This window comes from Pan paniscus, chromosome 9 (assembly GCF_029289425.2).
Source record: "Pan paniscus chromosome 9, NHGRI_mPanPan1-v2.0_pri, whole genome shotgun sequence".
Taxonomy (NCBI): Eukaryota; Metazoa; Chordata; class Mammalia; order Primates; family Hominidae; genus Pan; species Pan paniscus.
Genome location: NC_073258.2, coordinates 95,212,340 through 95,218,922, shown reverse-complemented (window position 1 = coordinate 95,218,922; position 6,583 = coordinate 95,212,340).

Sequence of the window (6,583 nt, the reverse complement as noted above, 5' to 3'; positions counted from 1 at the left end):
TCTTTAGTTTAATTAGATCCCATTTGTCAATTTTGGCTTTTGTTGCCATTGCTTTTGGTGTTTTAGTCATGAAGTCCTTGCCCATGCCTATGTCCTGAATGGTATTGCCTAGGTTTTCTTCTAGGGTTTTTATGGTTTTAGGTGTAACATTTAAGTCTTTAATCCATCTTGAATTAATTTTTGTATAAGGTGTAAGGAAGGGATCCAGTTTCAGCTTTCTACATATGGCTAGCCAGTTTTCCCAGCACCATTTACTGAATAGGGAATCCTTTCCCCATTTCTTGTTTTTGTCAGGTTTGTCAAAGATCAGAAAGTTGTAGATATGTGGCATTATTTCTGAGGCCTCTGTTCTGTTCCATTGCTCTATATCTCTGTTTTGGTAGCAGTACCATGCTGTTTTGGTTACTGTAGCCTTGTAGTATAGTTTGAAGTCAGGTAGTGTGATGCCTCCAGCTTTGTTCTTTTGGCTTAGGATTGACTTGGCGATGCGGGCTCTTTTTTGGTTCCATATGAACTTTAAAGTAGTTTTTTCCAATTCTGTGAAGAAAGTAATTGGTAGCTTGATGGGGATGGCATTGAATCTATAAATTACCTTGGGCAATATGGCCATTTCATGAAATTGATTCTTTTTACCCATGAGCATGGAATGTTCTTCCATTTATTTGTATCCTCTTTTATTTTGTTGAGCAGTGGTTTGTAGTTCTCCTTGAAGAGGTCTTTCACATCCCTTGTAAGTTGGATTCCTAGGTATTTTATTCTCTTTGAAGCAATTGTGAATGGGAGTTCACTCATGATTTGGCTCTCTGTTTGTCTGTTATTGGTGTATAAGAATGCTTGTGATTTTTGCACATTGATTATGTATCCTGAGACTCTGCTGAAATTGCTTATCAGCTTAAGGAGATTTTGGGCTGAGACGATGTGGTTTTCTAGATATACAATCATGTCATCTGCAAATAGGGACAATTTGACTTCCTCTTTTCCTAATTGAATACCCTTTATTTCCTTCTCCTGCCTGATTGCCCTGGCCAGAACTTCCAACACTATGTTGAATAGGAGTGGTGAGAGAGGGCATCCCTGTCTTGTGCCAGTTTTCAAAGGGAATGCTTCCAGTTTTTGTCCATTCAGTATGATATTGGCTGTGGGTTTGTCATAGATAGCTCTTATTATTTTGAGACATGTCCCATCAATACCTAATTTATTGAGAGTTTTTAGCATGAAGGGTTGTTGAATTTTGTCAAAGGCGTTTTCTGTGTCAGTTGAGATAATCATGTGGTTTTTGTCTTTGGTTCTGTTTATATGCTGGAGTATGTTTATTGGTTTGCATATTTGAACCTGCCTTGCATCCCAGGGATGAAGCCCACTTGATCATGGTGGATAAGCTTTTTGATGTGTTGCCAGATTCGGTTTGCCAGTATTTTAGTGAGGATTCTTGCATTGATGTTCATCAAGGATATTGGTCTAAAATTCTCTTTTTTTGTTGTGTCTCTGCCAGGCTTTGGTATCAGGATGATACTGGCCTCATAAAATGAGTTAGGGAGGATTCCCTCTTTTTCTGTTGATTGGAATAGTTTCAGAAGGAATGGTACCAGCTCCTTCTTGTACCTCTGGTAGAATTTGGCTGTGAATCCATCTGGTCCTGGACTTTTTTTGGTTGGTAAGCTATTAATTATTGCCTTAATGTCAGAGCCTGTTATTGGTCTATTCAGAGATTCAACTTCTTCCTCGTTTAGTCTTGGGAGGATGTATGCCTCCAGGAATTTATCCATTTCTTCTAGATTTTCTAGTTTATTTGCATAGAGGTGTTTATAGTATTCTCTGATGGTAGTTCGTATTTCTGTGGGATCAGTGGTGATATCCCTTTTATCATTTTTTATTATGTCTATTTGATTCTTCTCTCTTTTCTTCTTTATTAATCTTGCTAGCGGTCTATCAATTTTGTTGATCTTTTCAAAAAACCAGCTCCTGGATTCATTGATTTTTTGAATGTTTTTGTGTGTCTCTAAGTCCTTCAGTTCTGCCCTGATCTTAGTTATTTCTTGCCTTCTGCTAGCTTTTAAATGTGTTTGCTCTTGCTTCTCCAGTTCTTTTAATTGTGATGTTAGGGTGTCGATTTTAGATCTTTCCTGCTTTCTCTTGTGGGCATTTAGTACTATAAATTTCCCTCTACACACTGCTTTAAATGTGTCCCAGAGATTCTGGTATGTTGTGTCTTTGTTCTCATTGGTTTCAAAGAATATCTTTATTTCTGCCTTCATTTCGCTATTTATCCAGTAATCATTCAGGAGCAGATTGTTCAGTTTCCATGTAGTTGTCTGGTTTTTGAGTGAGTTTCTTAATCCTGAGTTCTAATTTGTTTGCACTGTGTTCTGAGAGACAGTTTGTTATAATTTCTGTTCTTTTACATTTGCTGAGAAGTGCTTTACTTCCAACTATGTGGTCAATTTTGGAATAAGTCTGATGTGGTGCTGAGAAGAATGTATATTCTGTTGATTTGGGGTGGAGAGTTCTGTAGATGTCTATTAGGTCTGCTTGGTGCAGAGCTGTGTTCAATTCCTGGATATCCTTGTTAACTTTTCTCTCTAGTTGATCTGTGTAATGTTGACAGTGGGGTGTTAAAGTCTCCCATTATTATTGTGTGGGAGTCTAAGTCTCTTTGTAGGTCTCTAAGGACTTGCTTTATGAATCTGGGTGCTCCTGTATTGGGTACATATATATATTTAGGATAGTTAGCTCTTCTTGTTGAATTGATGCCTTTACCATTATGTAATGGCCTTCTTTGTCTCTTTTGATCTTTGTTGGTTTAAAGTCTGTTTTATCTGAGACTAGGATTGCAACCCCTGCTATTTTTTTGTTTTCCATTTGCTTGGTAGATCTTCCTCCATCCCTTTATTCTGAGCCTGTGTGTGTCTCTGCATGTGAGATGGGTCTCCTGAATACAGCACACTGATGGGACTTGACTCTTTATCCAATTTGCCAGCCTGTGTCTTTTAAATGGGGCATTTAGCCCATTTACATTTAAGGTTAATATTGTTATGTGTGAATTGGATCCTGTCATTATGACTTAGCTGGTTATTTTGCTTGTTAGTTGATGCAGTTTCTTCCTAGCCTCGATGGTCTTTACAATTTGGCATGTTTTTGCATTGGCTGGTACCGGTTGTTCCTTTCTATGTTTAGTGCTTCCTTTAGGAGCTCTTGTAAGGCAAGCCTGGTGGTGACAAAATCTCTCAGCATTTGCTTGTCTGTAAAGGATTTTGTTTCTCCTTCACTTATGAAGCTTAGTTTGGCTGGATATGAAATTCTGAGTTGAAAATTCTTTTCTTTAAGAATGTTGAATATTGGCCCCCACTCTCTTCTTTCTTGTAGAGTTTCTGCTGAGAGATCCGCTGTTAGTCTGATGGGCTTCCGTTTGTGGGTAACCCGACCTTTCTCTCTGGCTGCCCATAACATTTTTTCCTTCATATCAACCTTGGTGAATCTGACAATTATGTGTCTTGGAGTTGCTCTTCTTGAGGAGTATCTTTGTGGCATTCTCTGTATTTCCTGAAGTTGAATGTTGGCCTTCTTCACTAGGTTGGGAAGTTCTCCTGGATAATATCCTGAAGAGTGTTTTCTAGCTTGGTTCCATTCCCCCCGTCACTTTCAGGTACACCAATCCGATGTAGATTTGGTCTTTTCACATAGACTCATACTTCTTGGAGGCTTTGTTTGTTTCTTTTTACTCTTTTTTTCTCTAAACTTCTCCTCTCGCTTCATTTCATTCATTTGATCTTCAGTTGCTGATACCCTTTCTTTCATCGAATCGAATCGGCTACTGAAGCTTGATTGAATCGGCTACTGAAGCTTGTGCATGCATCACATAGTTCTCCTGCCATGGTTTTCAGCTCCATCAGGTCATTTAAGGTCTTCTCTATGCTGTTTATTCTGGTTAACCATTCATCTCATCTTTTTTCAAGGTTTTTAGCTTCTTTGTGATGGGTTTGAACATCCTCCTTTAGCTCAGAGAGGTTTGTTATTACCAATCTTCTGAAGCCTACTTCTGTCAGCTCATCAAAGTTATTCTCCATCCAGCTTTGTTCCATTGCTGGTGAGGAGCTGTGTTCCTTTGGAGGAGAAGAGGAGCTCTGATTTTTAGAATTTTCAACTTTTCTGCTCTGCTTTCTCCCCATCTTTGTGGTTTTATCTACCTTTCATCTTTGATGATGGTGACCTACAGATGGGGTTTTGGTGTGGATGTCCTTTTTGTTGCTGTGATGTTATTCCTCTCTGTTTGTTAGTTTTCCTTCTAACACTCAGGACCCTCAGCTGCAGGTCTCTTGGAGTTTGCTAGAGGTCCACTCCAGACCCTGTTTGCCTGGGTATCACCAGCAGAGGCTGCAGAACAGTGAATACTGCAGAACAGCAAGTGTTGCTGTATGATCCTTCCTCTGGAAACTTCGTCTCAGAGGGGCATCCGGCTGTATGAGGTGTCAGTCGGCCCCTACTGGGAGGTGTCTCCCAGTTAGGCTACTTGGGGGTCTGGGACCCACTTGAGGAGGCAGTCTCTCCGTTATCAGATCTCAAACTCCATGCTGGGAGAATCACTACTCTCTTCAAAGCTGTCAGACAGGGATGTTTAAGTCTGCAGAAGTTTCTGCTGCCTTTTGTTCAGCTATGCCCTGCCCCTAGATGTGGAGTCTACAGAGGCAGGTAGGCATCCTTGAGCTGTGGTTGGCTCCACCCAGTTCGAGCTTCCTGTCACTTTGTTTACCTAGTCAAGTCTCAGCAATGGCGGATGCCCCTCCCCCAGCCTCCTTGTTGCCTTGCAGTTCGATCTCGGACTGCTGTGGTAGCAGTGAGCAAGGGTCTGTGGTCGTGGGACTCTCCAAGCCAGGTGTGGGATATAATCTCCTGGTGTGCCATTTGCTAAGACCATTGGAAAAGTGCAGTATTAGGGTGGGAGTGTCCCGATTTTCTGGGTAATGTCTGTCATGGCTTCCCTTGGCTAGGAAAGGGAATTCCCTGACCCCTTGTGCTTCCTGGGTGAGGTGATGCCCCACCCTGTTTCAGCTCCCACTCTGTGGGCTGCATCCACTGTCCAACAAGTCCCAGTGAGATGAACCTGGTACCTCAGTTGAAATGCAGAATTCACCCGTCTTCTGTGTCACTCATGCTGGGAGCTGTAGACTGGAGCTGTTCCTATTTGGCCATCTTGGAGGGAATCCTAACTTTTGTATTTTTTGTAAAGATGAGGTCTTGCCATTTTGCCCAGGCTGGTCTCTAACTCCTGGGCTCAAGTGACTCACTACCTGCTTCAGCTTCCTAAAGTGCTGGGATTACAGGCGTGAGCTACTGTCCCTGGCCCAAATGACTATTTTCTTATATTCCTAGTGTGACTGCATATTCCTTTTTGAAATATGTCTGCTTTTTTCTCTTAATATTCTCTCCTTGTATTGTGAACACTATTCCTTCTTTTTATGTCTTTGAACAGGTAAGTCATTTTCTAAGTCCTTCAGAGATTGAACTATTTTCTATGATTTCTTGACCTCAAATTTTCCAGTTTGTTGTGACTGTTAACTCTCATTTATGAGGGTGAATTTCCATGTGTGTTTTGTAATTTTTGCCTATGAGCTCATATTTGGCAAGAATTGTTTTTTATAGAAGTACTGTGGAAGTGCTATGTTTGCACAGGTATTATGATGAATAAGTTGACATTTGCCTCTGTCAGGGGCCCTGAATTTTAGATGAATTGTTTTGTGATTTCATCAAACTTTATTTTTTGACTGCATCATAATTTAAAAATTTGTTCATTCTGTAATCTTTTCCCATACCTAGATGAAGGTGGACAGACTATATGACTTTTAAAAATAAGCTTCTATCTTTTAAAATAGTTTTATACATACAGAAAATTTGCAAAGGCAGTACAGAGAGTTCCCTATATCCCATATCTAATTTTTCTTATTATAAATATCTAATGTTGGTATGACATATTTGTCAAAATATTGAACGAATACTGACACATTACTATTAACTAAAGTCCATGCTTTATTCAGATTTCCTTAGGTTTTACCTAAGGTACTTCTCCTGTTTCAGGATTCCCTCCAGTCCATCACATTTCATTTTATCTTATTTTATTTCATTTCATTTCATTATATTTCAATCTTCATGTCTCCTTAAGCTCCTCTCAGCTGTGATAGTTTCTCCGCCTCTCCTTGCTTTTGATGACCTCAACAGTCTGAAGGTGTACTGGTCAGACATTTTGAAGTCTGTCCCTCAACTGAGATTTGTGTGATTTTTTTCTCATGATTAGGTGGGGTTTTGGATTTTTGGGGGATAAAGACCACAGAAGTAAAGTGCTATTTTTATCACATTATATCAAAACATGAATTGTCACTATTGATGTTAAAATCTGGCCAAGTTACTGTTTCTCAGGTTTTTCCACCATGTATTAGAGTTCTCCAGAAGGACAGAACCTATAGGATATATGCATATATAAAAGGGAGTTTATTAGGGAGAATTGGCTCACACAGTTACAAAGTGAAATCCCACGATACGCCATCTGCATGGGGAAAGAAAGAAGCCGGTAGTGGCTCAGTCCAATTTTGAA